Consider the following 19,014-nt stretch of genomic DNA (forward strand, 5'->3'; position numbering starts at 1 on the left):
TCTTCATTGTTGTTATTAACTGCTTTAAAGTTAAGATTTTTATTCATAAATAAACCAATTCAATTGTGGTCACTATAAATGGAGAAGTTGCAACATGGGTCTGTCTTGCAGGTGGCAGAGAACTCAACAGTTATTCCATTCCATTCCTGGGAGCAGATGTGTCTGTTGTGAAGCGGACTCAGTGTTACTTGCATGAAAATTTAGAGCAGTCACCTGTAAGTGTACATGACTTACTTTTTAATAAAGAATAGTCTATGTTTGTTTCAGTTCCCCTGTCAGTTTATTGAGGATTTTTATGTTTATAAAGCAAAAAAAAAAGAGCTAAATCCTACATATTTCATTTCTGGAAGCATAAAGAATTAGTAGTATATAAAGTATTTTGTATTTTATGGGGTTGGTAATGGCCTCCTCCCATAATTCAGATCTGGCCTGCTGAATACCTTTTTTTGTTTTGGTTTTTGTTTTTTGCTTTTTGGTCTTTTTTGGGCCGCATCTGAGGCATATGGAGGTTCCCAGGCTAGGGGTCAAATCAGAGCTACAGTTGCCAGCCTACACTACAGCCACAGCAATGCAACACTAGATCCAAGCCTCATCTGTGACCCACGCCACAGCTCACGGCAAGACCAGATCCTCAACCCACTGAACAAGGCCAGGGATCGAACCTGCATCCTCATGGATACTAGCCAAGTTGGTAACCTACTGAGCCACAAAGGAAATTCTGCTGAATACCTTTTATTTATTTATTTATTTATTTATTTATTTATTTATTTATTTATTTTCCCACTGTACAGCAAGGGGATCAAGTTATCCTTACATGCATACATTACAATTACATTTTTTCCCCACCCTTTGTTCTGTTGCGACATGAGTATCTAGACAAAGTTCTCAATGCTCTTCAGCAGGATCTCCTTGTAAATCTTGAATACCTTTTTCATGTAATACAACAGAGCAAGTTCATTGCAAGAAATTGTGGTGTCATGAACACCCAGTCATCCTATTAGGAGTTTCAGCTGTTAGAATCCTCTCTCTCTCTTGCTTATGGAGATGTCTGGGTTCTTCCTTCTTCTCTCCTTGATACCTCTGGAGTACCATACTACTCTGTTTGATTAAGGCAGTAATTACTCCCATTGCTGAGACTTGAAGAGGAAGCGATCTTGGGTGTTTTTTTTTAGAGTATTTGGTCATTAAAGGTTGTAAGTGGAGTCTTCACTTTCTAATGTCTTATTGTTAATCTGAAGTGTATTATTACAGACTTTTCCTACACAGATTATGTGGACTTCTGTGTTCAAGTAGAGGGAGCTAATTACAATTTCTTTTTTAAACTGTCTTCTCAGTGTCTGGTTTCTGAACAAGCTCTTAGAACCATAACACGTTCATAAAGTGGAAACTGCTTTTGTTCGGTATTTATGACCAAGGAGTAAGTTAGAAGTAACTCACATTCTTTATGATGACTTGGTCTAAGAACGGAGGGAGTGACATCCTGGCTTTCTATTCTTCATCTAGGTTCAGTATGCTGCTTATGTAACTATGGGAGGCATCACCTCTATTATTAAGCCAATGTTTGCTGGACTTTTTTTTTTTTTCTTTGTGAGGTTTGGCATTGGAAGGCACCTTCTTGTAAAGGTAAGTAATATTTTTATGAAATTAGACCTTTAGAAATATTTTCCATGAATTTTCAAAAACATCACTGAAGGTTTTGTTTGTTTGTTTTTCCCTTTAGTTCCCATGGCTCTTTTCCTTTTTGGTTGTTTTTCAAAGCAAGGTCCAACACAAAAACAGGTAAGCCTTTCCTTTGTATCCAGGCCTCTAAAGTAGTATTTTTCTTTATTTTATTTTTACTTTCCATCAGTGCCATGAAAATAATAGCTAAGACTTGATGAAGCACTTAACTGTATTTCAGGTACTTTTTTTACATTCTTTCCATAAATGAGATTACTTTATCTTTTCCAACACTCCTTGGGGTAGGTGTTATCTCCATTTAACAGATGAGGGAAATGAGTCACTGAGAGGCCAAGAAATTTGCCAAGGTCCTAGGATGGGTAAATGGCCAGCCTAGGATGAGAGCCCAGCTGTTTGGCTCCAGAAATTATATTCTCTTCCCTTCATAGAGATTTCACATATTTTTTCTTTTCTTTTTTTTTTCCTCCTTTTTACCTCCTCTCTCTCCCTCCCCCACACATCCCTTCCCTTTCTGCCTCCACACACCCTGGATCTCCGTGGGAAAGTGAATTACTTCTGTCCAATATCCTCAACAATATGACTGCTTCAGGCACTTCAAATTTAATGTGTCAAACATCTGAACTTCTTTCCACCAAACACTCTTCTTTCCCTGTGTCCCATCTCAGTTGGTGCCACTGTCATCTACCCAGTCATGAATGTAGGCATCCTTCTAAATTTTCTCCAAATACATCACACCTATCTTAGTTCAGGCTCTTATATCTCTCTCCTGCTCCTAATGTGGGGAAATACACATGACATGAAATCTATCATTTTCACCATTTTTAAGCATCAGTGGTATCAAATACATTCATATTGTTATGCAACCACCACCACCATCCATTTCCAGAATTCTTTCATCTTGCTAAACTGAAGCTTTATACTCATTAAAAACAACACTCCTTTCCCTTTTATTTTCCCCACAGTTCCTGGCAAAGACCATTCTACTTTGTCTGTTTGAATTTGACCACAATAAATACTTCATGAGTGGAATCATGCAGTACTTGTCCTCTTGATTAGATTATTTTGCATAACATAATGTCCTCAAAGTTCCTCCATGTTGTAGCATGTGTCAGAATTTCCTTTCTTTTTGCAGCCAAATAATATTCCATTATATGTGGTGGTTTTTTCAGTATATGCAGGGACTTGGTTCCAGAACCCCCCCACCCCAAATACCAAAATTTGCAATGCTCAATTTCCCTTATATAAAGTGGCATAGTATTTGCATTTAACCAGTGGACATTGTCCTGTGTCCTTTAAATCATCTCTAGATTACTTTATAATACATATGTAAATGATATGTAAATAACTAAAGGCTGTGTGGGTGGCATGAGGCAAATTCAAGTTTTGCTCTTTGAAAAAATGTTTTGCTGTTTGGAACTTTCTGGAATTTTTTTCTGAATAATTTTGATTTGCAATTGATGAATCTATGGGACACAGAAATCATGGATGTGGAGGGCTGGTTGTATACACTATATTTTGCTTACCCATTCAACTGTCCATAGACCCTTGGGTTATTTCCACCTTTTGTCTATTTTGAATACCTTTATGAAATTGGGTGTGCAGATATATCTTTGAGTCCCTACTTTCAATTCTTTAGGGTAGGGCATGGCTCTGTGGAAATGAAACTGACTAGCATCCATGAGGACGCAGACTTGATCCCTGGCCTCACTCAGTGGGTTAAGGATGTGGCATTGCCATGAGTTGTAGGTTGCAGATGCAGCTTGGATCTGGCGTTGCTGTGGCTGTGGTGTAGGTCAGCAGCTACAGCTCCAATTCGACCCCTAGCCTGGGAACCTCCATGTGCCATGGGTGCAGCCCTAAAAAGACAAAAAAAAATTCTTTAGGGTATATCCCAGAAGTGCAATTTCTGGGTCCTATGGTAATTCTACTTTTAATTTTTTGAGGAACCACCAAGCTGTTTTCCACCCTAGCTGTACCATTTTATATTCCCACCAACTGTGCATAATGGTTCCAATTTCTCCACATCATTAGCACTTGTTATTTCCTGATTGTTGGTTTTTTTCTATGGTATCCATCCTGATAAGTGTGAGATGATACCTCATTTTGGTTTTGATTTGCAGTTTCCTAGTTATTAGTGATGTCGAACTTCTTTTCATGTTCTTATTGGTCATTTGCATATTTTCTTTAGAGAAATGTATAAGCAAGTCTCTTGCCCATTTTTTCCTTATATTGTTGAGTTTGACGAGTTCTCTATATATTGTGCATATTAATCCCTTATCAGATATATGATTTGAATATATTTTCTCCCAATCCATGAGGCTGTCTTTTCAGTCTGTCAATAGTGAAGGCCCTTATCTCTTAGCTGAATTGTTCATAGCCTTCCTGTGTTATCATTCTATTTCATTTCCCCACTGCTGTATAAGAAATCAATGCACAAATCTGACCCTGTTCCCAAGGATGGTTCAACATTTGCAAATCAATCAAGGTGATACACCGCCTTAGCAGAAGAGAATCAGAAAACACATGATCATCTCCATAGATGCAGGAAAAGCATTTGTTGGAATCCACCATCCACTCATGAGAAAAACTCTCACCAAAGCGGGCATAGAGGGAACATATCTCACCATCATAAAAGCCACTTACTGCCCATAGCCAACATACTACTCAGCAGTGAAACATGTCCTGCCAAGTTCAGGAACAAGACAAGGATGCCCACTCTCACCAGTTCTAGTGAACATAGTTTTGGAAGTCCTAGCCACTGCAGTCAGACCAAAAAAAAGAAACAAAAGGTATCCAAATTGGAAGAGAAGAGGTAAAAGTGTAGACATGATACTCTACATAGAAAACCCTAAAGACTCCACATGAAAACTTTTAGAACTAATAGAAGAACTCAGCAAGGTAGCAGGGTAAAAGATTAATAAACAGAAACCTGTTGCATATGTTTACCCTAAAAATGAAATATGAGAAAAGAGAAAGTAAAAAAATAAACCCCATTTAAAATCATGTCCAAAGAGTTCCTGGTAGCACAGCAGATTAAGGATCCAGCATTGTCACTGCTATAGCTTGGGTCGTTGCTGTGTTGCAGGTTTGATTCCTGGCCCAGGAACTTCTGCATGCTGCAGGGGCAGCTGACAATGGAATGGAGTGGAGTGGAATGGAATGGAACACCTAGGAATAAAATCAGCCAAGGAGGAGTTCCCATCATGGTGCAGCGGAAACAAATCATGGTGCAGCAGGAACATGGAGCTTGCGGGTTCTATCCCTGGCCTCGCTCAGTGGGTTAAGGATCCGGTGTTTCCGTGTGCTGTGGTGTAGGGCACAGATATGGCTCAGATTCTGCATTGCTGTGGCTGTGGCATAGGCCAGCAGCTGTAGCTCCAGTGTGACCCCTAGCCTTGGAACTTCCACATGCCATGGGTCCAGCCCTAAGAAACAAACAAAAAAAAATAGCATAAAATAAAATTAGCCAAGGAAATTAATATAAAGAGCTATATGCTACAAACTATAAGGCATTGATAAAATGAATTGAGGATGATCCTTGCAAAGATATCCCATGCTCTTAGATGGAAAAATTAATATTGTAAAAATGATCATACCATCCAAAACAATCTATAGATTTAATGCCATTGTTCTCAATCCTGAGGAAAAAGAAAGCTGGAGGGCATAACTCCCCCAGATTTTAGACAATACTACAAAGCCATGGTAATCAAAGCAGTGTGATATGGATGCAAAAACAGGCCTGTCAGCAGAGCAAACTAGAGAGCCCAGAAATAAAACTACACATCTATGGTCAATTAATCTGTGACAAAGGAGGAAAGATACATATGATGGAGAAAAGACAGTCTCCTTAACAGGTGGCATTGGGAAAGTTGGGGAACATTGTGTGTCAATGAAATTAGTCCCTCATGTCATATACAAAAATACACTCAAAATGGTTTAAAGACCTAGATGTGAGACATGATGCCATAAAACTCCTATGAGAAAACATAGGCAAAGCATTCTTGGACATAAATCATAGCAATATTTTCTTAGATCTGTATTCCAAGGTAAAAAAAATAATAATAAAAGTAAAAATAAACAAATGGGACCTAATTCAACTTAAAACCTTTTTCACAGCAAAGGAAACCATCAACAAAATGAAAGAACACCCCACGGACTGAGAGAACATTACATTGCAAACAATGCAACCAAAAAGGGGCTAATGTCCAGAATATACAGACAGCTCATGCAGTTCAATAGCAGAAAAACAACTCAATCCAAAAAATGGGCAGAATACCTAAATAGACATTTCTTCAACGACGTCATACACATGGCCAACAGGAAAATGAAAAAGATGCTCAACATCGCTAATGATTAGAGAAGTGCAAATCAAGACCATGGTAATGCATGACCATAGTCAGAAGAGCTGTCATCAAACAATCTGCCAATAATAAATGCTGGAGAGGGTGTATAGCAAAGAGAACCCGTCTACACTGTTAGTGGGTAAGAATGTAGATGAAATTTGTGCAGCCCCTTTGGAAAACACTTTGGAACTTCCTTTAAAAACTAAAAACAGAGCTGCCTTGTGATCCATCAATCTCTTTCTTGGGCATATATCCAAAACAGAGGAAAACTCTAATTTGAAAGGATAAATGTACTTCCGTATTCATAGCAGTACTATTTACAGTAGCCAAGGCAAGGAAACCAACAACCCAAGTGCCCATCCACAGACAATTTGTTGAAGAAGATTTGGGGTGTGTGTGTGTACACAGACAAGAGTCTGAGGCATACAAATCAGAGTACAGTTCATTACCTTAATCAGAAATATATCTGTTAGGTAGGATAATTTCAGGACAAGGCATTGTCTTACTTACTTATTCTCTCCATTTAATCAAATTGCAGAAGACATGTATTTTTTTTTTTAATCAGTCTTCCCAACAGATGGACTACAGTTCTTGGCCTGGTAGAGTTATCCTCTTTCTTAGACCATCTTTGGACAGGAAAAACCAACAAGTTCTCTCCATTTTCCTTTCCTCTTTTCCTTTCTTCTCTGCTCTTACCCCGCTCTTTTTTCTCTACTTCCCAGGCTGACCAACACTCATTCTGAGAAGTCTAGTATATAGTGGACAGTTAGCCTTGAAAGGCGTGGATGCCATCCCATTCTTTTAAGATCATTTCTGCTTATGGAGTTCCCCAGGGGCCTACTGGTTGAGGATCCGATGTTGTCACTGCTGTGACATGGTTTTGATCCCTGGCCCAGGAACTTTTGTATGCCTCTGGTGCCGCCAAAAAAAAAAAAAAAAAACAACAAAAACCTTCTGCTCAGATCTCATGAACTCACACTGTATAATTTAATGCTTAGATAAGGCTACATGTTGTGGGATGAAGTGAGGGAAATGGGAAGGAAAATCAGTCATGCCTGAAAAAGCTACCAGATACCTTTACAGTAAGGAAATACACTTGGTTTCTTTTGTGCAACTTCACCAATTTGATTTCCTCCTATTTTTTATTGGAAATTCATCTTCTTTAGTATTGGCCCTTGAGAGCGTATGGCCTTGGACATACATGAGTAGCTGAATTTACTGCTCTTTTTCAATAATAGTCCCTTAGTGTTGGTAAATGTATTGAAAAGCTCTTATCTTTATTTTTTCTTCGAATAATATTTTACTGCATTTATTTAAACTGGAAAAACAATCCAGTTCAATCATTTCTTCCACCCCTTTCCCCGGCCTCTGGCAACCACCATTCTATTCACTGTATATATGACCTTCATATATGAACAAGGTCATACTCAGTCTTGGTTCACTTTGAATAGTGCCCTTGCAGTCTATCCATGTTGTCCCAGATGGCAGGATATCTTTCGTTTTATGGCTGAATACTGTTCCATCACGTGTGTGTACACACCCCACATTTTCTTTATCCATCTGTGGACATTTAGGTGGTTTCCATGCCTTGGCTATTGCAAGGCATGCTGCAGTGACCATGGGGGATGCATATATTTTTCCAAATTAGAGTTTGTTTTCTTCAAATAGATGTCCAGAAGTGGACTTGGTGGATCACATGGTAGTTCTGTTTTACTGTCTTCCATAGTGGCTGTATCAGTTTCCCTGCCTTCCAGCAGTGCAGGAGGGTTCCCTTTTGTCCACATCACCAACATGTATCTGTTCTTTTTGATAATGGTCATTCTGATGGTTGTGAGGTGATATCTCATTATGGTTTTGATGTGCATTTCTCTGAGGATGTGTCTGCTTTTTGTGCCAGGATGAAGGTTCCCTTTTCTTCACATCAGCAATAACATTTATTTGTTCTTTTTGATGACAGTCATTCTGATGGGTGTGAGGTGCTTTCTCATTAGGGTTTTATTTTACATTTATCTAATGATGATTGATATTGAGTGTATTTTCATGTCTCTCTCTTTTGGAACAATATCTATTCATCTCCACTGCCCAATTTTAATTAATTTCTTTGGGGTTTTGTTGATGTTGAGTTGTATGTGTTCTTTGTGTTTTAGGTCTTAACCCCGTATTAGATAGATTGTTTGAACATATCCTCTTCCTTTCAGTAGGCAGTCTGTTCTGTTTGTTGATAGTTTCCTTCACTGCAAAAGCTTTTTAGTTTAATGTAGACTGAATTGGTTATTTTTGCTTTTGTTTTCCTTGGCTGAGGAGACATATCCACTAAAATATTGCTAAGACCAATGTCAAAGAGCATACTACCTATGTTTTATTCTATGGAGTTTTATGGGTTCATGTATTACATTGAAGTTTTAAAATACTTTTTCGAGTTTATTTTTGTATGTGATGTGAGACAGCAGTCCAGTTTGATTTTTTTTGCATGTATGTGTTTCCAGTTTTTCCAGCACAATTTATCAAGGAGGATGTCTTTCCTATTGTATATTCCTTGCCTCCTTTGTCATAGAGTAATTGAACATGTGCGTGTGAAATTGAGATCTCTCTTTTGTTCTGTTGATCTGTGTGTCAGTTTTTTGGTGCCAGTACCATAGTGTTTTGATTACTGGGCCTTTGCAATATAGTTTGAAATTAGGGAAGGTGATACTCCAGCTTTGTTCTTTCTCAGGATTCTTTGGCTATTTGAGGTCTGTGAAAAATACCATTAGTGTTTTGATAGGAATTACATTGATTCTATATGTCGCCTGGGGTAGTATGGTCATTTTAAACAATATTAATTTTTACAATCACAGAGCATGGTATATATTTCCATGCATTGTCTTTAGTTTCTTTCATAAATATCTTATAATTTTTTGAGGACAGTTATTTTACCTCCTTGTTTAGATTTATTCCTAGGTAGTATTCCTTTTGATGCAGTTGTCAATGAGATTGTTTTCTTAATTTCTTTTGCTAATAGTTTGTTGTCAGTGTATAGAAATATAGCAGATTTCTGTATATTAACTTTATATTGTATCCTGCAACTCTACTGAATTCATTTATTAGTTTTTAATAGGTTTTTTTTTTTGCATCTTTAGGATTTTCTCTCTATAGTATTGTGACCTCTACAGACAGTGGCAGTTTTACGTCTTCCTTTCCAATTTAGTTTACTTTTATTACTTTTTCTTGTCTAATTGTTGTGGCTAGGACTTCTAGTACTATCTTGATCAGAAGTGGCAGGAATGGGCACTCTTGTCTTATTCGTGATCTTGGAGGAAATGCCTTTTCACCATTGAGTGTTAGCTGTGAGCTTGACATATATGGCCTTTATTGTGTTGAAGTATGCTCCTCTCAACAAACCCACTTTGTTGAGAGTTTCTATCATGAATGAATATTGAATTTTCTTAAAAGTTTTTCTGCATCCATTGAGATGATCATATGACTTTTTTATGGCAATACGCATGACATATGGAAGTTCCTGGGCCAGGGATTGGATCCAGGCCGCAGCTGTGACCTATGCCAAAGCTGCAGCAAGGCTAGATCCTTTAACACCACTGCACCAGGCCGGGGATAGAACCTATCCCTCCACAGCAATCCCAGCTGCTGCATTTGGATTCTTAACCCACTGTGCCACAGTGGAAACTCCGAGAAGATCATGCAGTTTTTAAACTTCAGTTTCTTAATTTGTATCACGATGATTGATTCATGGTTATCAGTTATTCATCTCTTAATGTATTGTTAAATTCAGTTTGCTAATATATGGTTGAGGACATTTTGCATCTGTGTTCGTCAGTGATACATTGGCCTGTAATTTTCCTTTTTTTTTTTTTTTTTTTTTGGTAATGTCTTTGGTATTGGTGTCAGGGAGATGGAGGTTCATAAAATGACTTTGGAAGCAGTTCTTCCTCTGCAGTTTTTTTGAATAGTTGAGAATGATAGGCATAAACTCTTCTTGATATTTATTTATTTATTTATTTATTTTATGTGTTTTTGTCTTTTTAGGGCATCACCCATGGCATATAGAGGTTCCCAGGCTAGGGGTCCAATTGGAGCTGCAGCCAGCGGCCATTGCCACAGCCACAGCAATGTGGGATCCGAGCCATGTCTGCAACCCACACCAGTGCTCATGGCAACTCTGGGTCCTTAACCCCACTAAGTGAGGCCATGGATCAAACCACTACCTCATAGATGCTCGTCAGGTTTCCCAGCCATTGAGCCCCAAAGGGAACTCTCAACTCTTCCTTAAATGTTTGGTAGAATTCACCTGTGACAGACTCTTTGGTGCTGGACTTTTGTTTATTGGGAATTGAGGGGTTTTAAAATTATTGATTCAGTTTCATTCCTGGTAATCAGTCTGTTCATATTTTCTATTTTTCCTGAATCTGTCTTGGGAGATTGAACATTTCTAGAAGTTCATCCATTTCTTTTATGTTCTCCATTTTATTCACATAAAATTGTTTCTAATATCTTCTATGATACTTTGTCTTTCTGTGATGTCACTTGGAATGTCTTCTTCAGTTCTGATTGTAGTTATTTTCTCTCTTTCTTTCTTGATGAGTCTGGCCTAAAGTTTACCAATTTTGTGTACCTAAGGAACCAGGTCTTCCATTGATCTTTTCTATCGTTGTTGGAGTATCTGTTTCACTTATTTCTTCTCTGATCCTTGTGATTTTTTTCTTCTGCTAACTTTGGCGTTCGTTTATTCTTAATTGTCTAGTTCATTTAGGTACAAAGTGAGGTTGCTTATTTGAGATTTTTGTTTCCCGAGGGTGCTTGTATTCCTATAAGCTTCCCCCTTAGAATTACTTTTCTTTCGTCCTATAGATTTTGGATGGTTGTGTTTCCACTTTCTTTTGCCTCCAGGTATTTTTTGATATTCCCTTTCTTTGGTGATCCATTAGTTGTTTAGGAACAAGTTGTTTATCTTCCACCTGTTTGATTTTCGCAGTTTTTTCCTGAGAGTTGATTTCAAGTCTCCTAGTGTTCTGGTCAGAAAAGATGCTTGATGTGATTTCAGTTTTCTTACATTTACCAAGGCTTGTTTATGTGGCTTAGTATGTGATCTGTCCTGGAGACTATCCATGTGCACTTGAAAAGAATGTGTATTCAGATGCTTTGGGATGAAATGCTTTATATATATCTCTTAAGTTCATCTAGTCTTCTATGTCATTTAAGGTCAGTATTTCCATCCTGATTTTCTGTTTGGGTGATCTGTTCATTGATGTCAGTGAGGTGTTAAAGTCCTTTACTCTAATTGTGTTACTGTCAATTTCTCCTTGTATGTTTGTTGAGATTTGTTTTATGTATTTAGGTGCTCCTATGTTGGGTACCTATATATTTACAGTTGTTTTTGTATCTTCCTTTTGGATTGCTCCCTTTATAATTAGTAATTTCCATCTTTGTCTCTTGTTATAGTCTTGGTTTTATTTACATTTTTGGTTTGGGGGGCCACACCCACAGCATATGAAGGTTTACAGGCTAGGGGTCTAATGGGAGCTGTAGCCGCCAGCTTACACCACAGCCACAGCAACACCAGATCCAAGCTGCATATGCAACCTACACCACAGCTCATGGCAACACCAGGTCCTTAACCCATTGAGTGAGGCTGGGGATCGAATCCCGCAACCTCATGGTTACTAGTTGGATTCCTTTCCACTGTGCCATTTCTTGGGCCGCTCTTGCGGCATATGGAGGTTCCCAGGCTAGGGGTCCAATCAGATTTGTAGCTGCTGGCCTATGCCAGAGCCACAGCAATGCAGGATCCGAGCCGCGCCGGCAACCTACACCACAGCTCACGGCAATGCCAGATTGTTAACCCACTGAGCAAGGGCAGAGATCAAACCCGCAACCTCATGGTTCCTAGTCGGATTTGTTAACCACTGGGTGATGACAGGAACTCCTAGTCTTGGTTTTAAAGTGTTTTCTCTGATGTAATTATTGCTAACCACAGCTTTCATTTCATTGCCTTTTGTCTAGAATACCTTATTCCATTCCCTTACTTTCAGTCTTTGTGTCTTTATATCTGAAGTCTCTTGTAGGCTATATATGTGTATATGTGTGTGTGTGTATATATATATATATATATCTTGTTTATGTATCCATTCACTCACTCTATTTCTTTTGACTAGAGCATTTAATCTATTTACATGTAAAGTAATTATTGATAGGTGTGTACATTTTGTTAATAGTTTTGTGGTTGTTTTGTATTTTCTGAGATTGGCTTGTATTGCTATAAACTTTCCTCTTAGAACGGCTTTTGCTGCATCCCGTAGGTTTTGGAGTGTTGTGTCTTTGTTGTCATTTGCTTCTAGATATTTTTTAATTTCCTCCTTGATTTATTCAGTGATCCATTTGATTGTGGAGTAGTAGCATGTTGGTGAGTCTCCATGTATTTTTGTTTTTTGCAGTTTTTTCTTGTTGTTGATTTCCAGTCGTATAGCGCTGTGCTTGGAAAAGATGCTTGATATGATTTCCATTTTCTTAAAGTCACCAAGGCTTGATTTGTAGCCCAGGATGTGATCCACCTTAGAGAACGTTCTGTGTGCCCTTGAGAAGAACGTGTATTCTGTTGGTTTTGGATGGAATGTCCTATAAATAGCTATTAAGTCCATCTGGTCTAATGCTTTATGCAGGGCCTGTGTTTCCTTATTGATTTTCTGTCTGGATGATCTGTCCATTGCTGTCAGTGGGGTGTTAAAGTCCCCCACTATGATTGTGTTATTGTTGATTTCTCCTTTTAAGGTTGTTAGCAGTTGCCTTACATATTGTGGTGAACCTATTTTGGGTGCATGGGTATTTCAAATTGTTATATCTTCTTCTTGGATTGATCCTTTGATCATTCTGTAGTGTCCTTCCTTGTGTCTTAAAATAATCTTCATTTTAAAGTCTATTTTGCCTGACATGAGTATTGCTACTCCAGCTTTCTTTTGATCCCCATTCGCATGGAATACTTTCTTCCATCCTCTCACTTTCAATTTGTATGTGTCCCTAGAAGTGAAGTGGGCCTCTTGAAGACAGAAAATATATGAGTCTTGTTTTTGTATCCATTCAGACAGTCTGTGTCGTTTGGTTAGGGCATTTGGTCCATTAACATGTAAGGTAGTTATTGATATGTATGTTCTTATTGCCATTTTATTCATTGTTTTGAATTTATTTTTGTTGCTCCTGTGTCCTTCCCTCCTTCTATTGTTCTCTCCTCTTGTGGTTTGATGACTGTCTTTGTTGTATTTGAGTTGATTTTTCTGTTTGTTTGTATGTCAATTATAGATTTTTGGTTCGCAGTTGCTCTGAAGTTTTGATATGAGTGTATATACATGTGCGAGATTGTTTTAGGTTGTTGGTCTCTTAATTGCAAGTGCATCTCTGTTATCCTGCCTTTGTACCCTCCTCTTCTCACAATTTCTGATTTTGGTAGCATAGTTTTGTGTGGATGATTTCTTACCTTTACTACATGTATGCCTTCACAGGTGAGTCTTGTCATTTGTGGTATTTTTGTTTCTGGTTGCAGCTTTTACTTTTCTGACTAGTGAAGCTCTTTTAGTATTTGTTTATATATATATATATATTTATTACTCAAATGAATTTATCACATCTGTAGTTGTATAATGATCATCACAATCCAATTTCACAGAATTTCCATCCCACAACCCAAGCACATCCCCCCACCCCCCAAACTGTCTCCTCTGGAGACTAAAATTTTTCAATGTCTGTGAGTCAGCATCTGTTCTGCAAAGAAGTTCATTGTGTCCTTTTTTCAGATTCCACATGTCAGTGACAGCATTTGATGTTGGTGTCTCATTGTATGGCTGACTTCACTTAGCATGATAGTTTCTAGGTCCATCCATGTTGCTAAAAATGCCGGGATTTCATTCCTTTTAATGGCTGAGTCATATTCCATTGTGTGTATGTACCACATCTTCTTGATCCACTCCTCTGTCGATGGACATTTCGGTTGTTTCCATGTGTTGGCTACTGCAAAGAGTGCTGCAATGAACATTGGAGTACATGTGTCTTTGTGAGTCGTGGTTTTCTCTGGATAGATGCCCAGGGGTGGGATGGCTGGATCCAGTGGTAGTTCCATGTTTAGTTTTCTGAGGACTCTCCATACTGTGTTCCACAGTGGTTGCACCAATTTACAGTCCCACCAACAGTGTCATAGGGTGCCTTTTTCTCCACACCCTCTCCAGCACTTATTGTTTGTAGACGTTTTGATGATGGCCATTCTGGCTGGTGTAGGGTGGTACCTCATCGTGGTTTTGATTTGCATTTCTCTAATCAGTGAGAGATGTTGAACATCTTTTCATGTGTTTTTTGGCCATCTGTATGTCGTCTTTGGAGAACTGTCTGTTTAGATCTTCTGCCCATTTTTGGATGGGTTTTTTTTTTGGTATGGAGCAGCAGAAGGTGTTAATAAATTTTGGGGATGAATCCCTTGTCAGTCGATTCATTTGCAAAGATTTTCTCCCATTCTGTGGGTTGTCTTTTTGTGTTGTTTAGGGTTTCCTTTGCTGTGCAGAAACTTTTTAAGTTTGATTAGGTCCCATTTGTTTATTTTTGTCTTTGTTGTCAATACTCTGAGAGGTGGATCTGAGAAGATGTTGCTGTCATTTATGTCAGAGAGTGTTTGGCCTATGTTTTCCTCTAGGCGTTTTATAGTGTCTGGTGTTCTATCTAGGTCTTTAATCCATTTGGAGTTTATTTTTGTGTATGGTGTTAGGGAGTGTTCTCATTTCATTCTTTTCCATGTGGCTGTCCAGGTTTGCCAGAACCACTTATTGAACAAGCTGTCCTTTCTCCATTGTACATTCTTGCCTCCTTTGTCATAGATGAGTTGGCTGTAGGTGCGTGGGTTGACTTCTGGGCTTTCTATCCTGTTGCACTGATCTCTTTTTCTGTCTTTGTGCCAGCACCATATCGTTTTGATAAGTGTTGCTTTGTAGTGTAGCCTGAAGTCTGCGAGCCTGATTCCTCCAGCTCCATGTTTCTTTTTCAGGATGTCTTTGGCTAATCTGGGTTTTTTGTGCTTGCAAACAAATTTTAAAATATTTTGTTCAAGTTCTTTGAAAATTGTCCTTGGTAGTTTGATAGGGATTGCATTGAATCTGTAGATGTCTTAGGTAGTGTAGTCATTTTGATAATATGAACTCTTCCAATCCACAAGCATGGTATATCTTTCCATCTGTTTGTGTCCTCTTTGATTTCTTTCATCAGTGTCTTATAGTTTTCAGAGTACAGATCTTTTGTCTCTTTAGGTAGGTTTACTCCTAGGTGTTTTATTCTTTTGGATGCAGTGGTAAACGGGATTGCTTCCCTCATTTCTCTTTCTGATCTTTCATTATTAGTGTATAGGAGTGCTGTCGATGTGTATTAATTTTGTATCCTGCGACTTTGCCAAATTCGTGGATGCGCTCTAACAGTTTTCTGGTAGAGTCTTTAGGATTCTCTAGGTATAGTATCATGTCATCTGAAAATAGTGATAGTTTTTTACTTCTTCCTTCCAAATTTGGATTCCTTTTATTTCTTTTACTTCTCTGATTGCTGTAGCCAGGACTTCCAAAACTGTGTTGAAGGGTAGTGGCAAGAACAGACATCCTTGCCTTGTTCCTGATCTCGGCGGGAATTCGTTCAGCTTTTCACCATTGAGAATGATGTTTGCTGTGGGTTTGTCATATATGGCCTTTATTATGTTGAGGTAGGTTCCCACTCTGCCCACTTTCTGAAGGGTTTTTATCAGAAATGGGTGTTGGCTTTTGTCAAAGCCTTTTTCTAAGTCTATCGAGAGGATCATATGGTTTTGATTCTTCAGTTTGTTAATGTGGTATATCACACTGATGGATTTGTGGATAGTGAAGAACCCTTGCATCCCTGGGATAAATCCCACCTGATCATGATGTACAATCCTTTGAATGTATTGTTGGATGCGGTTTGCTAGTATTTTGTTGAGGATTTTTGCATCGATGTTCATCAGAGAAATTGGCCTGTTGTTTTCTTTTTTGGTGGTATCTTTGTTTGGTTTTGGTATCAGGGTGATGGTGGCCTCATAGAATGAGTTTGGGAGTATCCCTTCCTCTGCAATTTTTTGAAACAGTTTCAGAAGGAGAGGTGTTAGTGCTTCTCTAAATGTTTGATAGAATTTGCCTGTTAAGCCATCTAGTCCTGGACTTTTGTTTGTTGGAAGTTTTTAAATCACAGTTTCAATTTCAGTCCTTGTGATGGGTCTATTCATCTTTTCTATTTCATCTTGGTTTAGTCTTGGAAGATGGTACTTTTCTAAGGATTTGTCCATTTCTTCTAAGTTTTCTGTTTTATTGGCATATAGTAGCATATAGTAGTCTCTTATGATCCTCTCTATTTCTGTGATGTCCGTTGTTACTTCTCCTTTTTCATTTCTAATGTTATTGATTTGAGTCCTCTCTCTTTTTTTCTTGCTAAGTCTGGCTAAGGGTTTTTCAATTTTGTTGATCTTTTCAAAGAACCAGCTTTTCGTTTCATTGATCTTTTCTATGGTTTTCTTTGTTTCTATTTCATTGATTTCTGCTCTGATCTTTATGATTTCTTTCCTTCTACTAATTTTAGGTCTTGTCTGTTCTTCTCTCTCGAGCTGCTTTAGATATAAAGTTATCTTGTTTATTTGAGCTTTTTCTTGTTTCCTGAGGTGGGCTTGTATTGCTATACACTTTCCTCTTAGAATGGCTTTTGCTGCATCCCATAGGTTTTGGAGTGTCAGATCTTCATTGTCGTTTGCTTCTAGGTATTTTTTTTAATTTCCTCTTTGATTTCTTCAGTGATCTATTGGTTGTTTAGTAGCATGTTTCTTAGTCTCCACGTGTTTGTGTTTTTTGCAGCTTTTTTCTTGTTGATTTCCAGTCGTGTAGCGTTGCGATTGGAAAAGATGCTTGATGTGATTTCAATTTTCTTAAAGTTACTGAGGTTTGCTCCCCATTTGCATGGAATATTTTCTTGCATCCTCTCACAGTTCTCTGAGATTCTTCCTTTCTCCCTCATCTGAGTTATAGTTTTCTGTCTTTTCATTTTTATAGGTTTTTGGTGTGGTGACCTTTTGACAGAGAATAGAGTTGTGGCCTCTGTTCCTTCTGGCGTCTGCCCCCCTTGTGGCTGAGGTCGGTTATGGAGGCTTGCTGTAGGCTTCCTGATGGGAGGGGCTGATGTCTGCCCCCTGGTAGGTGGAGCTGATTCTAGTCCCTCTGGTGGGTGAGGCTTAGTCTCTGGATGGGATTAGGGGCAGCTGTGTGCCTGAGGCTCTTTAGGTAGCCTGTTTACTGAGGGGTGGGGCTGTGATCCCACCTGGATTGTTGTTTGCCCTGGGGCTTCTCAGCACTGACTGACGGGTGGGGCCAGATTTTCCCAAAATGGCCACCTTCAGAGAAAGGCAACTGCTGAATATTCCCGAGAGCTTTGCCTTCAATGTCCTTCAGGTCACAACAAGCCACATTCACCCCTGTTTTCCCAGGATGTCCTCCAAGAACTGCAGTCAGCTTTGACCAGATTCCTATGGAGACTTTGCTTTGCCCTGGGACCCAGTGCACGTGAAAGTCTGTGTGCGCCTTTTAAGAATGGGGTCTCCGTTTCCCCCAGTCCTGTGGAGCTCCTGTGCACAAGCCCTGCTGGTCTTCAATGCCAGATGCTCCAGGGGCTCTTTCTCCCAGTATCAGATCCCCACATGTGAGGGTTTGATGTGGGGCTCAGAACTCTCACTCCTGTAGGTGAGTCTCTTTGAACCAGTTAGTTTCCAGTCTGTGGGGCTTCCCACCAGGAGGTATGGGGTTGTTTATATTGTGAAATCGCCTCTCCTACCTCTTGATGTGGCCTCCTCTTTGTCTTCTGGAGTAGAGTATCTTTTTTAAAGTTTCCGGTCCATTTGGGTGGAGATTGCTCAGCCTTTAGTCGTGACTTTTCTTGTTTTTAGGAGAGAAGTTGAGCTCCAGTCCTTCTCTTCCGCCATCTTAATCCCATCTCCTACATCCAACTTTCAAAAACCTGAATGTGCCCATGACATCACTACCATGGACAGTTACCACACCACAAATAATGCATGTCTGTATTACTAATTTGCCTCCAAAAACTCCAGACTGGATTCTTGGCTGCATTGTTGAAAGAAAGAAAATAGCCGTTAACAGTGATTTCCCAAACAGAATGGTTTTACTCTTTGGGAAGAGAAAACCCTTTGACACAGTTCCTGCGGTGATTTACTAACATGCCTTTGGTGTGCCTGTTGGTCCTAGGTGGAGTTGGGAACACACACCTCGTTCCTGTCTTCAAGCAACTTAGGATCTATTCTGCAGACAAAACATGGATCCCTCCAAAAGGTAAGTCACAAATAATGATGGTGTGTTGTGAATTTCTGAAAGGAGTGGAAGAGCCCACAGAGTTCTCAGCTTAAGACTCAGTTGTCTTCCCAACTCTCTGAAGTCTTTCCTCACAGCAGCCCAGACATCCTGTGATGACCTCTGCCCTGACCATTCTCATTCATGTTCATTGGACTGTCCCCAGGTTTAACAGATAAGAACAAGATAGGCCCAGTTACATTGGCATTTCAGATAAACAACAGATACATTGTATACAAGTATACAAGTATACGGATGCCTCATGCAATATTTGAGACCTACTCAAAAGTATTCCATGTTTCCCTGAAATGCAGATGGCTATATACCACATCTTTCTTGGCTCATCCTTCTGTAGATGCTTGGGTTGTTCTCCTGTCCTGGTGATTGTAACTCTGTTGTGATGAAATAGAGGTGCATATGATCGTCAAGCGAGTGTTTTAGATAAATTGCCAGAAGTGGAATTGCTGGGTCATACTGTAGTTCTGATTGTAATTTTTTGAGCAGTCTCATGCTGTTTTCCACTGTGGCTGCACCAGTAATGTTCCTTTTTCTCCACATCCTCTCCAACATTTGTTGCTTGTGTGTGTGTTTTTATAATAACCATTCTCTAAGTGATGAGGTGAAAT

The 19,014-nt window shown here is 39.1% G+C and overlaps 1 long non-coding RNA gene across 1 annotated transcript; it reads left to right on the forward strand.

Annotated features, from left to right (window-relative positions):
• Positions 1-1,503: 1,503 nt before the first annotated feature.
• LOC125113064 (uncharacterized) lies at positions 1,504-18,940 on the forward strand. Its single transcript, XR_007131324.1, has 3 exons — positions 1,504-1,623; positions 1,721-1,779; positions 18,287-18,940. It is a non-coding gene; the product is annotated as an uncharacterized LOC125113064 (long non-coding RNA).
• Positions 18,941-19,014: the final 74 nt, after the last annotated feature.

This window comes from Phacochoerus africanus, chromosome 12 (assembly GCF_016906955.1).
Source record: "Phacochoerus africanus isolate WHEZ1 chromosome 12, ROS_Pafr_v1, whole genome shotgun sequence".
NCBI classification, from domain to species: domain Eukaryota; kingdom Metazoa; phylum Chordata; class Mammalia; order Artiodactyla; family Suidae; genus Phacochoerus; species Phacochoerus africanus.